The 18,459-nt window shown below is 55.1% G+C and overlaps 1 protein-coding gene across 1 annotated transcript in view; it reads right to left on the bottom strand.

The window, feature by feature from the left end:
* The window catches only part of SCN5A (sodium voltage-gated channel alpha subunit 5), a 96,004-nt gene extending 80,102 nt beyond the window's left edge, over positions 1–15,902 (bottom strand). Inside the window, exon 1 of the mRNA XM_045536507.1 lies at positions 15,767–15,902. The gene's annotated coding sequence lies outside the window, so the exon portion shown is untranslated. The remainder of the gene's footprint in view (positions 1–15,766) is intronic.
* Positions 15,903–18,459: the final 2,557 nt, after the last annotated feature.

Genomic DNA, 18,459 nt, shown 5'->3' with positions numbered 1-18,459 from the left:
CTCCTCCTCTCAATCCTTCTCTTCTACAGGAAACCCCGGAGCCCTGTGGAGGGCAGACTCCTCGCCTAAGTGGCAGGACCCAACAGTGGGGGTCGTTGTCTGGTCTCCCCAAAGCACCAAGTGCCCGTACAGGGGAGGCTGCCCAGACTTCACTTGGGGCACAGGAGGTGTCAATTGATGGAACACCTGTGTTTGACATAGGAGACCCAGGAAAATCCTGTGGGTTTTTGGAAACAGCTGGACAAAATTTGGGGGTTGTCATCCAGATGTTGGCACCCTGGTGTACACAGCTGGGGTAGAGCCCCTAATGAGAGGATCTCAAAGGAATCCCCAGAGTGCATCTCCAAACCAATCTTGTCTAAAAGGTGAGAAGTGTTTTCCTTGCCCATCTGAGTTATTTCGCTTTCTTGGAAAGGTTAAAATATTGTATAAAATTAGCCTGGCACTTTAGGTAACTTGAAGATAACTCTTATTTTTCTGGCTGTCTTCCACCCCCATCCCCCTGCTGTTAAATATATGCACCCTTACAGATTTTTTAACAACCAGATAAAAGTCTAGCAATAAATTGAATTATACTGTAAAAAAAAAAAAAAAAAAAAAAGAAAGGAAATGCTGATGGAGCATCTCTGGTTCCTCACACTGCTCCTTGCTCCCCTCCTCCCAAATGTGAACAAATGAAATCTGATCCCAAGTGACAGTAGAACCGAAAATGGTGACCACTCATCAACTAGGACATCCAGCCGGCACATGCGTGTGACGCCAAACCGGGAGAATGTGGCCCCCAGTGATCCAGTACCTGGTGTGAACATGTTCTGCCCATGACACTGCGGGAGAAGAATGCACTCCCAACTGCCCCACCAAAACAGGATGTGGTCGGAGCAGCTCCTGAATGTGACACCAAGCCAGGAGGCTGCGTCCACTAATTGCCACATCAAACCCAGGAATGGCCAGGCACCCACTCAAGGGGGAAGGGAGGACACCTGTTGGAGATCTCTGCCAGGACAGACTCCCTTTCTGTCAACCAAGGGCCAGCTTTGCCTTGATCTTACTCCTGCAAAACATGTCACCAGTGACCCCAATGAGCTACTGCTGCACCGACCCTTGCACATGGCTGGCAAAGGGCCTGCACTTCAGGGCCGCAGCCCTGAGCACAGTGGATTGTCATGAAGCAGGCACCTGGCCAAGGGACAGGTAAACACTGAGCAAACAGAATACAGCCAGGCCTCCAAAGGACACCTCTGGTCCCCAGGGAAGCGAGGCATGGCATGCTTGAAGGGAAGCAGGAAAGAAGCTGCAGGACCTGCACTTTAAGAGCCACTCCATCCTCTGCGTCTTTTTCTTGTTTCATTCAATCAAGTTAAAGGAACATCTTTGTTAAAAATAGCAGGTGAAGGAGTAGGTTCCCATTTTATAAAAGCATTTCCCTGTCTACCTTCCATTTTTGAGCAAACAGACAGACATTTGTAACACAATACTCATCGCCAAATGTGAATGGGGATCTTTTTTTTTTTTTTGCTGATGGAAATTTGCGTAATTTTAAACTTTTTTCTTTGTACTTTTCTTCATGACTTGAATTCTTTATGATGAGCTTGCATTATTTTTACAAAAACAATGCAATCATTAGTCTTTTTATTTAAAAAAAAACCCAGTCTGGATGACAGCAGCTTCTTGCAGGGCAACCCTCTCCACTGTGAGCAATCACTAGTTCTGTAAATTGGGAAGCCACCTCTTTTGCTTGGAACCATTTCCTAAAAATAGTGTTCTCTGTCTCACTGTATCCATCTGTGACCATATGCCTGCAAGAGCTCTGGAGACGCGCGTACGTCCACGGACCTGCAGAGGCTCACTAGTGCACACTGGCAAGTGTGTGTGAGTGCGTGCAAGCTTGCACCTGCACACGGGTCTGTTCTCGTAACGATGTTTCAATCTGTATTGAAATAAACGGCTCATGTAGACAGGTGTACAGAAGCTCACAGGTGGATGAATTTCCACAAATGAACACACCTGGTAACCAGCACCTAGACAAAGAAGGAGGCTGCTCCCAGTCTCCCAGACCAGGTTGCCGGTCACTAACTCCCCTCCTTTGCCAGGGAGCCACACTCCTGACTGCTAACTCAAGTTGGTGAGTTTAGGCTGCCTGTGTAGTTTAATGGCACTTAACAGACCACTTGGAGGGGTGGGGAAAGGGTTCAGGGGAGAAATTGCATCTTCTCCTTAACCTCTAACTCAAATTTAGCATTTCCTTCAATTATGAACGTAGGTAATGAAACAGAAGTGCTAGCGGTCGGTACCTGCGACCCAGAGAAACTGCAGTTACTTCCCTGTCCCATTAAGGTTGCTGCTGCTATCTCAGATATCACTAATGCTCATCAAGACTTCAAAATTATAGTACTTAGACCCGCTGCCAGATTTTATTATTCAAAGCATCAATAAAGAAGCACATACATTACTCTATCAAAAATTGGTTTTTAAGTGTTCTGAGAGCTATATTTCAGTACAATTGGTTTCCTTTTTAATCCTATGCATTTTATTTTGTCTTGAAATACGCAATTCTGAGATGGGCTTCACCCAACTGGATGAGAAAGGTTAAGAGTCCACTTGGTCCCTGCTCAGCTGCTGACTCTGGGGTCCCCCCCTCTGCACCTCAGCTTCCTTATCTGGAAAGTGAGGAAGGTGGACGAGGTGACCCTCCTTGTGTTTTCCGGGATTCTCTGGTGCTCTCTCTCACCGTGCTCCCCACACAGCGGGTTCAGCCTCTCCTCTGGCTGCCTGCCGGCTCTGACTCATCTGGACTCTGTGTCCTTTCTAGGCAGGGGTGGAGAATAGCACGAAAGGCTCTCCCAGGAGAAAGCCTGGCCTTGGGACTCCAGTCTGCCCCATCTTTAGGCCTGAGAAGTCCTGTTCTGAGTCCTACAGTGGGAGAGGCAGAGAGACCTCCCGGAGCCAGGTCCCAGGTCCTCAGGGACAGACAGAGGCCAGGGAGCAGATGCCTAGGCTCATGTGTCCAAGCACTGCCACACCCTCCCCATCTTCTCCATCCCAAGCCCTGGAGATGAGGCCCTCCCTGGGTCCTAAGAAGGGTCTTACCCAGCTGGCTTCTGGCAGAGCACCCACACCCCTGGGGGCCTGGCCTGGGAGAGGTACGGGCCACCCAGGGGAGCTGCTGAAAGCAGATTCCAGATGAAGTTCCCTGTGCCCCAGGGGCCAGGCTGCCTCAGGTTCCAAAGTAAACCCACCAGGAGCGTCCTTTGTCTCTGGGTCCCGCAGGCGGCTCCTGGTGGGCGGGCAGGATCTGTTCCTCCCTTGTTCTCCTGCCGCCTGCACCTGGCTCTGGCCCTGCCCTTCCTTCAGCAGCTCAGGGCCCACGCCCTGCTGTGGCCAAGCCTGGCTGAGCCCTGGCTGCAGGGTTTCCGGTGCTGCCAGGTTGAGGAAGGCTAAGGGGTTTTCTGAGGATGCTCTGGGCTCAGCCTCAGCCTCACCCCTAAGGCCTAGGAGGAGGTCAGACCCCAGCTTTTGTGGGAAGGACTCACGCCCAGCTGCAGAAGGCTGTCGGGGCAAACACATGAACAGGAGGCGTCTGTCTCGCACAGCGCCAGCGCGCAGGGGAGGCTGGACCTGGTCTCATTCCAAGACCACAGCCACTCTCCCCTTAGATGCCAGCACCTCATGATTCTCCCGTGCCCAGGACAGCTGCTCCATCTGTATCAGCTTCTTCCTCTGCATCAGCCCGACAGAAGCTCTCCGGGCCAGGGCAGCTGCTTCCAACTGACCACTCTTACTGGGCCAGTTTCCCTTGTCCTTTCTGCTTCACTCTAGCCACCCCCCACTGCATCCTGTGCCAAGTTCATCAGCCTCTGGTTACTGGGCACATCCCTCCCTGGGTCCTGCTGGCCCCTGAGAGTTAGTGGGAGCAAGCTGGGAATCCTCCTTTTCAAACTGAGTCCTCCTGACATCCTTTCTTCTAGCACCGGCCACAACCCCCAAGCCCCACCCAACACTGCCACCGCCATGCCAATGCCACTGCCCTGGGACAGGCCTCCTCGCCCCTGTGTGGACCATGGCAGTGCCTCCCTCTTTGCCTCCATCGCACGGTGCAGCCCCCACTCCAGGACTTAGACATCCCCACACACTCTCCCCACCCAGTGCGATGGCAGAGTCACCTCCTGCTCTCCTCTCAGGACACCTTCTCTGACTGCCCGCCCACCCACGCTGACCTCCTCCTCTGTGCCCCGCACCCAGCTCTGGCCCCTTCCTGGCCTCTGCAGGTCTTCCCCAACAGCCTGGAAGCCTCTTCTTAGGGCAGGGGCGGTCCCTCCTCCGACCCACTGGGCTGTATTGGCTGTTCACATCAGGGCAGAGACGTCGTGGGGGAGATTATTGACTGTTCACACCAGAAACTGGGATCTCCGTGTTGTCCTCTCAATCGGCCTTCCTGAAGGAGGATTTCTTGAATGCAAGAGGCACACAGCTGGTGCTCAGTCAACGACGGTTATGGTGCTATGATGTGGGACACACCGCCTGGCAGCCAGAGTGCAGCCATGGGGACTGTCTGGGGTGGGGACCGATGTGGGGTGACCAACTCATTCGGGTTTTCACCGGGGCTTTCCCGGTTTTAGCACTAAAATTCCTGTATCCGAGGATCCCCCTCAGCCCAGGACACACCAGGGCGGCTGGTCATGCTAGGGTGAGGCAGGAATTGACATGACTCTCCTGCTCCCTGCCCACTCCCATCCCTGATCCCAAAGGCAGGCACTCTTCAGCGTCACTCTGGCATTTTGGTCGCCTTGGAATCGGAGCCTCTGGAACACAGCATGCAAAGAATATTCTTTGCCATGTAAATTTATGCAAAGCACTCTGTGGAAGTGGTTCCCAGGCTTCCTAGAAAATCTCTGCCGTCTTCCTCTGCTCTGTGCTCCTCTCTCCTGCCTTGCAGTCCAGGTGACCTGGGCTGGAGCACCCGCCGCCCCAGGCTTGCAGTCCCACGGGCACCAGGCACGAAGTCCACCTTTGCCTGGCTCCACCGCACTCCGCTCTGCCTGCCCCTCAGTGCTAAAGAAGAGACTTCTCGAAGCCAGAGACTCTCTGATCACACCCTGGTCACACTCCACAGGTGAGCACAGGGTCCACGCTGTCCACTCAGGCCAGAGGGACACACTGGGAAGAGTCTGGATGCTCCTAGACTAACATCACCAGGGACAGGAGAATGGGACTAGGGGAAGCTTGACAAGCAGAACTTTACCCCAGCCATCCACAGGACCCCAGATGCAGAGACCTCTCTCACTCTGGGCCTCACTCCCTAAATCTCCCATCAGGACTACCAGCCCCCCTTGTAAGGCAATTGCATTTCCTCCTTCAGGAGAATATGTTAATTAATCAACACCTCAACTCACAGACTCATTTTATTAATTGATGATTCAGTGAGCATTTAGTCAGCACCCACTGTGTACATGGTCCTACAAATGACTTCATAGAATACTTTTCTTCCCAAGGAGTCCGATCCCAAATCAACAAGTGATTACGGGGAAATGAAGAAAAGTCATCAGCAAAGAGACTCCGTGGTGGCTGGCACAGAAATTCACCCAGATTTGCAGAGACTGGTAACAAGGAAACGCCCCGGGCCAGGGAACTCGGCTTCGTACCCACTCTCCCTCCCTTTCTGGCCTCCCCACTGCCCCTCTTCAAGATTTCTAGTTTCTATGTGGGACAGGGAAGTGGAAGTGGTTGGGGCTGTGCTTGGAAGCCAGTCTGCCCGCATGAATCTGGGCCCTGGCCACTTACTTGCCTTCTGCCTGTGGAAAAATTAATTGATGTTTCTCTACTTTAGTTTTCCCGTCTGTAAAATGGGATTAATACTAGAATCTATTCCACAGGGCTGCTGTGAGGCATAAAACTGATAGTCGTGTATGCTTGACACACAGCAAGTGTTTAACGAATGTCAGCTGCTACTGCCACTGTGGTTACTGTTGGCATTATTGTTCTTACAAGAAAGCCAGCTCAGAGGGCCCTCCCCGTCGCCCCCACCGGCCCTCTGCCCGGCTGGCTCATCCCTCTGTGCTCCTGGCACACTGGAATGCCCCCACCTGCCTCATCCCAGAGCACAGCAGTCTACCTCCACACCTGCCTCTCCCCTCACCTCCCACAGCAGGGCCTGGGGAATGAAGGAATGAAGGAACGAATGAGTAATGGATTAGTCCTATCGCCCAGACACAAACTCACACCGTGACGAGGTCCCCTCTGGACCTCAGTTTCCCTGCCTCTGAGAGGGGGGTGGCACCTCACTAAGGGCCGTCTCAGCAGTATCACAAGCTCGTCACGTGCCTGGCACTGCACTAAGGGCTGCTTGTGGATCACCTTACTTCATCCTTGCAACAATCCTGGGAAGACGGGGGTTATTATCCTCATTTTACAGATGGGAAATCTGACTCTGAGAGAGATGAAGTGAGCCCCGTCTGCATGAAGCCAGGCCTGGGAGCCTGACCACTGCACTATATTGCTTCCCACCTCTGAGGACACAGAGAGCTGGGGGAAGGGTTGTGGCATCCCTGTGCCCACCTGCCTGGACTGAGCAAGTCTGTGACCCTCACGCCAAGGCTGAGTTGACCCCGTTGCCTCATCTGAGGCTGGTCCTCCCTCTACACAGCCCGAGTGCCCACGCATGGGCAGATGCTCCCAGGGAGACCTGGCCGATTTCTGCCCATGCCCAAAGAGTCAGCAGTTTCTCTGACAGAACCGATTCCCCAGCAGTTTTCCTCTCCAAATTGGCGGACGGTGTGGCTCACTGGCTACTCACCGCATGGCTGGTGTGGGGCGACCAAGTGCTTGGAATGTGGCCAGTATGGATTGATGTGTGCAGGCTTAGCACGATACGGAATGCCAACTATTAATAATTTTTAATATTGACTACATTAAACAGATAATATTTAACAAGATATATGACGCTGGATTAAATAAAATGTGTTACAATTAATTTCACTGGCTTCTTTTTATTTTTTAAAATATGGCTGCTAGAAAAGTTTAAATTCCATATATGACTTGCATTTGTGGTTCATATTATATTTCTATTGGATGGCACTGCCACAGAGTTCCAGCCACCAAGCCCTAAACCCTTACAGAATTCCACCTGCTCTGGGGCTGGGCCTCAGGCCTCTGGGGGTGGTGGGTAGGGGTGGGGCTGAGGAAGTGTAAGAAGGGTGGGGGGTGGGTAGAAGGATCCCTGGTTTCTGGCAGTGGTTGTGGGTGGCTGTGGAGGCCCAAGCCACAGGTTGGGATGGTGGGATGTGGAAAGGGAGGGGTGGGGTCGACAGCATGTTTCAGCCCATCCCTCCCACCCAGGCAATTATCTGCACAGTCTCGGCTCTCTCTTGGGCTAACAGCTTGGACAAAGGCTCGGCGGGGGTGCCAGCTGGTGCTGGTGGCCTGTGTATTCAGGTCCCTGCTCCCAGATCAAAGGCAGGGCCTCAGCTAACCGGCTCCCTGCAGGCTCCACTCCTTTGAGGCTGCATAAGCATTAACCCTGTCCAGTCCAGACCCTGGTTCTGGGGGAGGTGGGAGAGTCTGAGGGGCCTGTCCTTCTCTTGTCCGGATCCCCGGCCTCCTGCAATCTTGGGAAGTCCTGCAGAATCACCCCCATCCCTCCCAAAGGCGGAGGCGAACACACCCACCCCAGAAGCCGGGGATGCCCTCATTTACATGCATTTGCATCTCATTTATTCCAACACCCAGGCTGAAGCTGAGGCTAATTCAGCTGACAGGAAAACCCCACCCACTGTAGCTCTGCTGCTGGGCTCTGCAAAGTGATTCCCCAGGCAGGGATGAAACGGGGGTCCCTGAGACCAGAGGTGGGCGCTGAGGGGGGAGCTGGCCCTTTGGCCTGAGCCCTGCATTTAGCTCACCTCCCAAGGACAAACTGGCCTGGGGGTAGCTACTCTGTTCCCCTAAAGATGCTTTTTCCTTTGTGCCCCTTCCCCACACTAAGGATGGGGGTCAGGGATGGTGGTAGCTCATTCAACCCATTGACTGTTGAGCAGTGTCTGGGTGCCAGGCCAGGGGAACTTCAAACTCCCCTGGTCACTCAGGATCCCCCTCCACGGGGCACACAGCAACTCCCTTCCCCAGGCCCGGGTCTTCCTTGTGAGCCACCTTACACATGCACAGGGGATCTATGAGGTTGTGCTGAGTGGCACTGCACTGTCAGCCAAGGCCTGCCTGGCCCTGCCCCAGGCCCTGGGTCTCCAGGGTGGGGACCTGAGTCATCTAATACCTGAGACCACCGAGGCCCAGAGTTAGAGAGCCAGCTCAGACACCGGGGTGTTCTGCTCCAGACCCCGGACCATCTCTGCCACACCACACAAAACATAATCAGGCCAGACAGTGCCCACCTGTGGCCCAGGAAACACGCTCATGGCACAGGGGTGCCCGAAAGACAGCAATCCGCATCCGAAGTCTCTGTCTCGCCCGGTTCCTTGCAACTCATTTTTCTCAGTACCTGAGCTGGAAAAAGGCTTCACAGGGGAACTGCGCGCTGATGCCATGGCAACTGGGGCATTTATGGGGCACCTACTGTGTGCACTGAGGGAGCTAGAAATGCCCTCAGCGAAACCTGGGAGGCCAATCCTCTAGGGTCTTTCAGTGCCCAGAGGGGGAAAAGCCAGTCCACCAAGACACTAAATCTGTGCTACAAAAGTATCCATGACATACAAGAAATTGCACAGATTTTAGGTGTACAGTTGGATGAGTTTTCATAAATGCATGTTACCTGTGTAACTGTTACCCCAATTAATATAATAAACGTTCCCCTCAGCCCAGAATGTTCTCCACTGTGCCTGTCAATCAACTGCCCTGATTTCTATCACCATATATTAGTTTTGCCTATTTTAGAACTTCACATATATGGAATCTTACCTTATCGGCTCTTTTGTGTCAGGCTGGTTTTTGCTCAGTGCAATGTTTTTGAGATTTTTTTTCATCTTATTTGTTGTCGAGTGCCACCTAAGCTACCTGTGCAGGGCACTGTGAACACGAGTAACCCATCCGAGGACAAGCCCTAATTCAATCGTAACAGGTGAGGACTGGAAGGGACCTGAAAGTCCAGCTACCTCTGGGGACCGTAAGCCCCAAGGGATTCCTAAGGAGCTTTTTTCTCTCCTTCCTTCAGGCAGTTCCTGAAACAGAAGCTCAGCAATTATACATCTAACAGGCACCCGTGCTCAGCAAGTGAGTGGGGGCTTTCCCTGGGTTTCCAGTGCTGTTGGCAACTAGCTGTCACTTTATTTAACTGGCAGTCTGTGCTGCATCCGACCAGCACGGTGGCGGGGCTGGCGCTGCAAATGGCCAGCTGGGTTTCTGGGCCTTCTTCCGCTCAGGTCTGGCTGTGGTGGGTGGCCTCTGGCCCTCAGCCTCCCTGCACCCCCACACTAGTCAGTCTCCTTGGGGTGGGGCCCTGGGCCCAGCAGGGAACGCACTCAGGGGCTGGGGTGCTTCCAGGGAATACACCCAGAGGCAGCAGAGCTGCACAGCCCCGGGCAGGCACCTTGGCTCTGAGGGGCTTGTCCGGGCCACTTTCCTGCTCTCAGCCCGGTCGATGAGGCTGGGGCTTTGATGGGCAGGCAGGGAGCATTGATTGGGCTGCGCTGGTCCCTCCCATGGTGTGATGTTTCCCCCCATCTTAGATCATCCGGGGTACCTCCCAGCCCACCTGAGTGTGGGGGTGGCTAATGTAGCCTGAGAACTGATGTGGTGCCTGAAGCCAGATGACCTCTCCCTGTTCTGCCATCTCTTTGAAAACTGCCTCTTGAGCCAGGTCCTTCCTTCACACAGGCCTTCGAGGAATTAATACCCGCCAGAAAGGCGTTCACCGTCCTCCTGATGCCAGGAGAAGCCTTCCTCCTGTTCTAAATCCATTCCCAGAAAGCACAGGGACTCCCTGGGCAAGGGCATGGGAAGTCCTGGGCTGAGCTCTGCTCACATCCCTGTGACCTTGAGCCTAGGGAGGTGAGCAGCACCGGCCCCAGGGCTGTAAGGAGGGCAGCAAAACCCTTGGTGATGATGACAGAGGGATTTCCAAGTGGGGGAGGGATCTTCCTGGGCCCACACCAATGCTGTGAGAGCAGCTCCGTCCCTCCACTCGGCTAATATTCCCGTGGGACACGACTTTCCACTGCCTCCCTGGGAGATTTAATCAGAAGAAACTGAAGAGGAGAGAAAGAACTCAAGTCTCAGAACGTAAACATTCTCTCCCAACATCAGGCCCAAAGACACGATCTGATCTCTTTCACCTCTCCAAATTCTGTGCATCCTCCATGGCTGGGCTGCAATCCCACCTCCTCCAGGCAGCCTTCCCTGGCTGCTCTGGGCCACACTGACTTCCCACCAGGGAGGCTAAGCCCCTAACTCCAAACTTGCATTCTCCCTGTCCTGGGCAGGTCTCTCTCTCTGGCTTATGCGGTGAAGTAGGGAGGCCTTGAGGGTCTTCAGTATCCCTTTCTGCTCCTCCAGAATAGTAAACAGAAGAAGGAATGGACAAGAGAGGTGACAAACTGTTCCACCAGACTCTGGCTTCAAAAATCACAACGAAATTTTCAGTTGGGGTTTGAGGCACACCAGGTACCCCTCTGGAAAATGAAGAGGTTCTGGGTACCTGGCTCCTCAGCCCATGGCCGTGACTCTGCAGGGAAGGGGTCAGGGCAGCCACGGCAGGGGAGGTGACACAAATTTCAAAGAATCTATAAGTTAGATGGCCCAAGTGTCCTGCCAGCTGTGGTGCCCACCCCCACAAGGCCTGGTCCTTGGATTTTCCCCCTATTGGGGGGTCCTAGGCTCCAGGAATTGACGTGGGGTCTCTATAAATAGCGTCATTCCATATTGATCATCTTAAAAAGACACGGTATGTTCTAGGCCCACGGAGAGGAGAGTTCTGTCTAAAAATAGTCTCATTCCCAGGAACTGCTGCCAGCCAAGGCGAGTGGTGTAAGCCATGCATAACCTAGGGGCAGTCTGAAGGGGCAGTCCACCCAGAGGGTGGGGGTCCGAAACGGAGGCAGGGAACCTCACCTCCCCACCCCATTCCCTTGGCTCCAGCCACAGTAGCCAGCCCTTGGAGCTTGTCCCTGCCTCAGGGCCTTTGCACTTGCAGTTTCCCCTTCAACATCCTTTCCCCAGATCTCTTCAGGTTTGGTTCTTTCTTGTTATTTGGGTCTCAGTTCAGTCTCCTCCCTCAAGAGGCCTTCCCTGACCAGCCAGTCTGAAGCCACTGCCGTGACTCCATCGCATCACCCTGCTCTATTTCCTTCATCGCACTGGTCACTATCTAAAATTATCTTCTGTAGTTATCTGCTTAATACCGTCTAGTCTGTCTTTCCCCACTAGTATGTAAACCCCATGAAAGCAGTTGTTAGGTCTGTCTTGTCTGCTGTCTAGAACCTTCCATGGCACAAAGGTGCTGATTGTCCTGTCCAGCTCTCCCCACCACCCCAAGCTGAACTCTGCCGCAGCCCTCTGCACTGGGCCGGCCTGGGCTGGCAGCAGGCAGTGGGCATCCCGTCCCAGGCTCACTCTGCCACTTCTGCCATTCCTGTAGGGGACCCGCTCCCACAGCGTCCAGCCTCTGCCCACGGGCTGCCCACCTCGGCTCCCTTGTGTATTTTGCCTCAGGACTCTGGCCCCTCCGCTCCAAATTCTGGCACCCTGGATACCTGCTCTAGATGACCTCATCTTGTCCCCAAATACAGATTTCTGGAACACATTTCTCCTCAGAGCAAGGACTCCTTCCCTTTCCTGCCCCCAGCTTCACCAGAAATCATAGTTCCTGCCACCAAAATCTCCCTCTCAGAGACGCACAGGAAGAGTCACTTCGCTCTGGGCTTCCCTGACGGCCCCCTGGCCAAGGCACAACAACAGCATATCCGACTGGCAAGATCTCCGGCCCCTTGCTCTGAGGGAGAGGCTTCCCCCACACGCGCCCGCACATGGGCGCTGCATGGACACACACGCCTGCAGGGTCCACTTCCGGCTCTCCCGACAACCCTCCCTTGACCGCACCCCTCCCCAGCTCCCTTCTATCTCTCTCCTCCCTCTCCAACCATCAAACTCTTTGAAAGAGCTGTCTACACATGCTGTCCCCACGTCCTCACCTCTCGCTCACTCCTCAACCCACTCCAGCCTGGCTCCCATTCCCACCAAGTCATTCATTCATTCATTCATTCAGCAAGAACCCGTCTGCACTGGGCAGCACATTCTGTGGGCGCTGAGAATGCACCAGCACCCTCACCGTGGCTCAATCTAATAGACACTTCTTTTTAAATTATTCATTCTTTTTCTATCTATTCACGAACTTCTCAGAATGTATCTTCTTAAGTCTCTCAGCAGAAAGAAACAGGGGGTTTCCCCGCCTCCCTGGGACATGCACTCGCCTTGCCTTCTGCGACACCTCCCACTCCTGGCTTTCCTCCTACCTCCCTGGCTGCTCCTTCCCAGCCTTCTGTGCAGACCTCTCCTGCCTCGATTGCTGCAGTGCCTCTGGGCTCCTGACTCGACCCTTTTCCTTCTCACCCTCTACACACACCCATTAGAATCACCTGGGTGCTTCAAAACTGCTGATGCCCAGGCCCTATCCCAGAGCCAAACGAATTAGCATGTCTGGGGGTGGAGCATAAGCATAGGTATTTCTATTTAAAGCTTTCCCAGTGATGCTAATGTCACCAGGATTGAGAATCAGAGGTCTGCACTCTCATTCAACGCCATGGCTCCAATGACCAGCCTCTCCTGTTTCCACCTCTAGCCCGATCTCATTCTTTAACACACTTCCCTCCCAGATCCTTCCTCTAACTACCTGCTAGATGTTGGCATCTCTCCCTGGAAGCGCTACAGGTTCAAATTAGAACCTTGAAACATCTATCACTTCTTTGTTCTTCCTCAAGTGTGCCAACCCAAACTTCAGTTGCCCCTTCCCCCTCTCACAGAGTGATACGGGGCAGCACATGTCCCTTAGCGAGCCATCGAAGTTAAGGATGGAAGAACAGCATGTCAGCGAATGGAGAAGGAAGGTGGAATGCCACGGGTTCTATTATCTGTGGCCGCCTGCCAGTCCCTCTCCTTTAATCGAAAGACTTTTGTTTTGATGGCACCCATGGTCTGTGCTGGGGAGGTGGTATAGCACAGGGCAGATATATTGACACCTGGGCTCAAACCCAAGTTCTGCTACTCAGTAGATGTGTGACAGAGAGCAAGCTATTTAACCTTTCTAGGCCTCCAGTTTCACCATCTGCAAAATGGCCATTGTTACCATCCCCACCTCCAGAATTGATGCAAGGATTCAGGGAGATGAGCCTTATAAAGACCGGCCTGCAGAAAGCACTCAGTGAATGTTAGCTATTTTTAGTACCATTACTGAGGATAAATTCCCAATTCCTGGGCAGAGCTCACAAGGGCCCCTGTAACTGTGACCTTGGCTTTAACTCCGCGCTTCTCTACCTCATACCATGGGACCCAGTGAATCACTCAGCAAATAACTGTGCTATTTCGCATCTCTGTGCTTTTGTACATTTTGGTCTTTGTGGCTGGACTGCACTGTCCTTCCCTGGAAAACTCCTATTCACCCTTCAAAACCCAGTGGGTGGTTATTTTTGTTAGAAAAATACCCTTGACTCTCTGAGCCAAAGGTAGTCGCTTCTCTTTTGAGTGGGCTCTGGGGGTACACTTCTATCATTGCACACCCTTCAGTAACCTTCCCAAGGGTCAGCAGGAACCAGCCTCCTATGAACAGAACAGAGACTGCCACTTACCACTGTCCCAGGCTGCCCTCAGGACTCCCTTCTCTTTGGATTGCCCGGGCACCAGTCTCCCCTGTTCTCCCATCCCCATCTGTCTCTTGTGCTTCCCACCACTCCTTCCAGCTCGATCTTTATGCTGAGTGAGTCAATCCTGGAATTGTTCCAGAGGAGCTTTGATCACCACTCAGAGACAGGCCAAGCACCCTAGAACACAGCAGCTGCCCATGCCACATTGGGCTGAATGCTGGTTCCTGGCACCCCAGGGGCAGTTCCCCTTCTGCTTAGACCCTCTGGAGTCAGTTCTAGGCTGACTTGGCTCTCAGGAAGTAGATCTCAAGGGATGTTCACACTGAGCGGTGCCCCCGCCCCACCCACTCTCTAGGTGACCTTGGATAAGTCCTTGATCCCCTTTGGGCCTTGATTTCCCCACGTGCACAATTGGTAGCGATGAGAGAGTTAGATTAAAGGTTTAACGGGGCTCTTTTCAGCATAGGGCTGAGGATTCTAGCATAGAATCTGCGTTCCACACCCTGGCTGTGCTCTGACCCTCCGCTCCCCATGCTCCTGTGACAGCAGCCTGACCCATCCTCATTCCACCTTCCCTGCCCACCCATGTGCACCTGCCCAACTCTAACTAGGTGGAGAAAAGGTCAAGGAGATGGAGTTAAGGGCAGCAGCAAGGGACTGGGCTCCCAGTGGCCAGGGTCTCTGCTGCTCAGCATCCCCCTAGCTCCTGAAGGGTGGTGGGAACCTGGGAGAGGGCTGAGGTGCCCTGACATGGCTGGCCTGTTTGGATGGTGTTGTCTAGGCTCATTGGGACAGGTGCCTGGGGTCTCAGCAGGAGGTGAGCAGAGATCTGGGGAATGGAATGCCAGCCCAGGACCTCAGGAGGAGACTGATCCCATGGCCTCAGGCTGGGCTCAAGGCACCAAGGAGAAGAGTGAGGGTCCTGCTATTATCTCAGCCATGGCCTCCGGATTCGCTATGCGCTGCCCTCCAACAGGTGTTTCCAAGGCAGGCCTACTGCCAGGGCCTTATACCCCACATCCCTCCCCACCCCCATCACCACCACTCCCACTCCCCACACCTCCCGCCCCCGCCAGCCCTTGAACCCTGGAACAAGACTAGCCTCCCCCACTTCCTCCCAGGCCGCCACCAAAGACGATCAAATAACACAGAGGTCGAAAGCCGCCCCCCTCATGAGGGCGCGTGGATCTGTCCACCTCAGAGCAAGGAGGGCAGAGAACTCTCCCCAACCTCAGCGCACAGAGATCTTTCCCCCTTCAGGGTGCACAGAGACCAGCTGGCAGAGATGTGGCCACTTTAGGGCGTCAGAGGGCACCGAGATCTCTTCGTGGTCTAAGCGCGCAGAGATAGGACACACATGTAGACATCTCCCCCGTGAGGGCGCACAGAGATCTCTCTCAGGTCAGAACGCGCAGAGATCTCATCCCACGAGGACAACCCCAGCGGACGGTTTCCCCGGGCCCAGAGAAAGGGGGTGCTTGGCCTCCTCCCGTATTCCCAGCCCTGCTCTGTCAGTCGCCCCCCGTCCCCCGCTCTCTGGAACCACATTCACTGCGCGTCTAGTCGCCACTCTGACCTTGGGGTCTCCGGCCTTAGGAATCCGAGTCCCAAACGCAGACCCTCCTGGAGCCTGCGCCAGGGATGGCCGGGAAGCTGGGGCCGCAGCGCCCCCTCCCCCGGCCCTCGACAGCGCACAGGGAAACCCGGAAGGAATGGGAAGGGGAGGGGGGCGCGCGGCGATTAGAGACTCCCGCCCGGGAGATCCCCTCCAGCCAGGCCGCTCTGCGCCCCTTCTGCCCCCGCTCGCACCCCCGGGGGCACTGATGGGGGAGGGAGCGGCCCGGGGAACCCGGGGCAGGGGAGGGACACGCAGGGGCTGGAGGCTCCGGCCCTCGGGGAGGAAAGTTGGGCGGCGGCAGGCGGAGGGGGCTCCGGCCGGGCTGGGGCTGCCGGGCGCGGGGGCGCTCGCTCACCTGCTGGTCCCCCGGCCCGGCCCCGGGGTGGGCAGCTGCTGCTCCGCGCGGACTCTGCTCGGTGCGGGGCTCGGGGCACTGGGCGCAGGCTCAGCGGCCCCGGGGGCGCGATCCCCGCATCCCACGGGCGCCGCCGCCGTCTCGGCTCAGCTGCTCGGCTCGGGCTCCTGGGCTCGGCGGGCGGCGCGGGCTCGGACTGGGGGCGGGGTCGGGGGCGGGCCCCGCCTGGGCTCGGCCTGGGGCTTGGGGCCCCGGGCTGGCTCCGCCCCAGAGCGACGCGCCAGGGCTCCGCACGTGGCGCTCCGCCCGATCAGAGGGCGAACACGCCGGCACCGCCGGGGCGCGCACCCCCACACTGACCCGGGGGCGCCCCGCCACAGACAGCCGCCCACGCAGGCACGGGCAGACAGACGCACAGACAAGCGCACGGGGGGTGCACGCACCGACCCGAGGGCGCTTCGCCACAGATGGCCACCCACGCGGACGGGGACAGGCACACAAACACTGGCACGCACTCCGGCACACGCCAGAGTGTACACACACACGCCCTCACTGGCTTGGGAACGCTCCACCAGGCACCCGCCCGCGTGGACGCGGACATACACTGACACTGGCACGCGGTCACATACAGACATCCGTGCTGAGGAGACACTGAGATACGCACACCTGCACCGAGACAGAAACACACTGACACACAGTCACCCACACAGACCCAGAAAGACACATGGACACGCACCGACACTGAGGCAGACACTGACAAACTCAGTGCAACACCTGCATGACCCAGAGACACATACCCACTGACACACTGACACAGAGATGCACACTTACAGAGCCACACTCGACTGGAGACACGGTGACGGCACAGAAATCTGCACCATGGTAGATACCTACGTGGACACACGGACACACATGCTGACAGAAAGGAGCGAGCATGCAACCCACACAGACATCCACGCCAGCACAGACACGAACATACTCACCTACATCCACCTCCCGAGCCACATACAACCTGCTCCTCGACACACACATGATGACGGTGAAATAGACACATGTACACACAAAGTCTGTCACACGGACAATGTCATAGGTGTGCACACACCCCGAGAGACAGCGGCACACATGTGGACACAGAGGCATACACCGATGAACACAACTGTTCGCACACCCCGGCCGACCTACAGGGAAACATACATAGAGCCCATAGGAACACACTTCTTGTTTAAACAAAACAGGCCACCACCTTTTGTCTGCAGGCCAGTAACATCATTGGAAGGGACAGTGCACTTCTCCCTGTGTGGCGGCCACTGCCCAGAGCCATCACAGGAGCACACACGCGTGTATACACACACACACACACACACAGCCTTTGTCTTTTTTCCCAGCAGCATTCAATTTTCCTGTCAAATTTTCAAGGCTCCTATAAGCAAGAACTGCTCTTGGAGGCAAAACGGTACTGAGGTCTCAGAGGGCACGGAGATGCCCAGTTCCGGAGCCCAGAGGCTGAGGCTTGACTCTGTGTTACGCGGATCTTGGAAAGGTGGGAGGGGCCAAGAAGCGGGGAAGGGGTGAACCCTTTGGGACCTGAGTGTGGGGCTCCAGCGTCCCTGAGAGCCCCTTACGTATATACAGAGGGGCTCCCCGTGCTTTCAAGAAGGAATCAGTAAGAAAGTCAGTCTACGGGAAAGTTCAGGACACAGGACCCTCTGGCCCTGAATTGGGTGGGGTGTCTGGTGGACAGACAGATGGACAGATCTGTTCTGTCTCTATCGCTGACTGGCCTCAGGTTGTCCAGCAGCTCCCACTAGCGGCAAGAGTGAGAAGTGCAGGCACTGTCCACTTTTCAGCCCGGGGTGCGGGACCGCCTTTCCCAAGTCCCACCTACTAGGCGGGAGGAGAGTGCAGTAGCAGGGAGGTCCTCCCCTCCCTGAGCTCTTCGACCACCGGCTTCTGGGCCCCAGAATGGAGATTCACACTTGCAAAGGGACATTGGGCCAAGCAGCAGACAGGGTTGCTGGGGGTGGGAGCTGGTAGCAGAGGTGGGGTTTTCACGTTCCTCTTTAGTACGGATGTGGCCAGCAGGAGAGGTGGGCTAAGCCTGCTGGGTCTGCATGCACCGGGATTCCAACAAGGGGAGAGAAGCCCGGGGAAGGAGGAACCACAGCTCTAACCCTGTGGAGATTCAGTCCTGAAACACGCCTGGTGGTCCCAGAGAGGTCGCAGCGTGCGGGAAAGGGCACCAGACGTCTGGAGATGGGCACCTCCTACAAGGAGCCCTCGCCAAGATCTCGGTTACTCGGTTACGCCCTTCTCTTTGCCAGACCCTACTTAATGAAAGCAGTAAGAGGAACACGTAGTCAGCAGTCAGAGGACAATCAAAGGTTTTTTGAAAACTAGTATTTCCTTTATTCTGCCCCCACTTCAAGTTCAAAGTTGGGTTAAGCACATTGTTGCTGGGGATCCCTGCACATCCCGTCTTGTATTATTTTATTTTATTTCTCCCCCCTGCTACCACCCCTCACTGCCATCTCCCTCCCACACAGGTGCCACTCTAACAGATAAAGGTCTTCAAATACGTAGTATCGTTGCTCGTGCAAATGTGTTTTCTTTTTTGACTGCCTCAGGCTTTCCGTTTTATATTTCACTTTTATTGAATCTACACGTGGAAGACGACACGATGGGGTTCCCCTAGT

The sequence above is a fragment of the Lemur catta genome, chromosome 1 (genome assembly GCF_020740605.2).
Source record: "Lemur catta isolate mLemCat1 chromosome 1, mLemCat1.pri, whole genome shotgun sequence".
In the NCBI taxonomy this organism is placed as follows: Eukaryota; Metazoa; Chordata; class Mammalia; order Primates; family Lemuridae; genus Lemur; species Lemur catta.
Note: the sequence above shows the minus strand (reverse complement) of the source record. Positions and strands in the feature narration are given on the sequence as shown.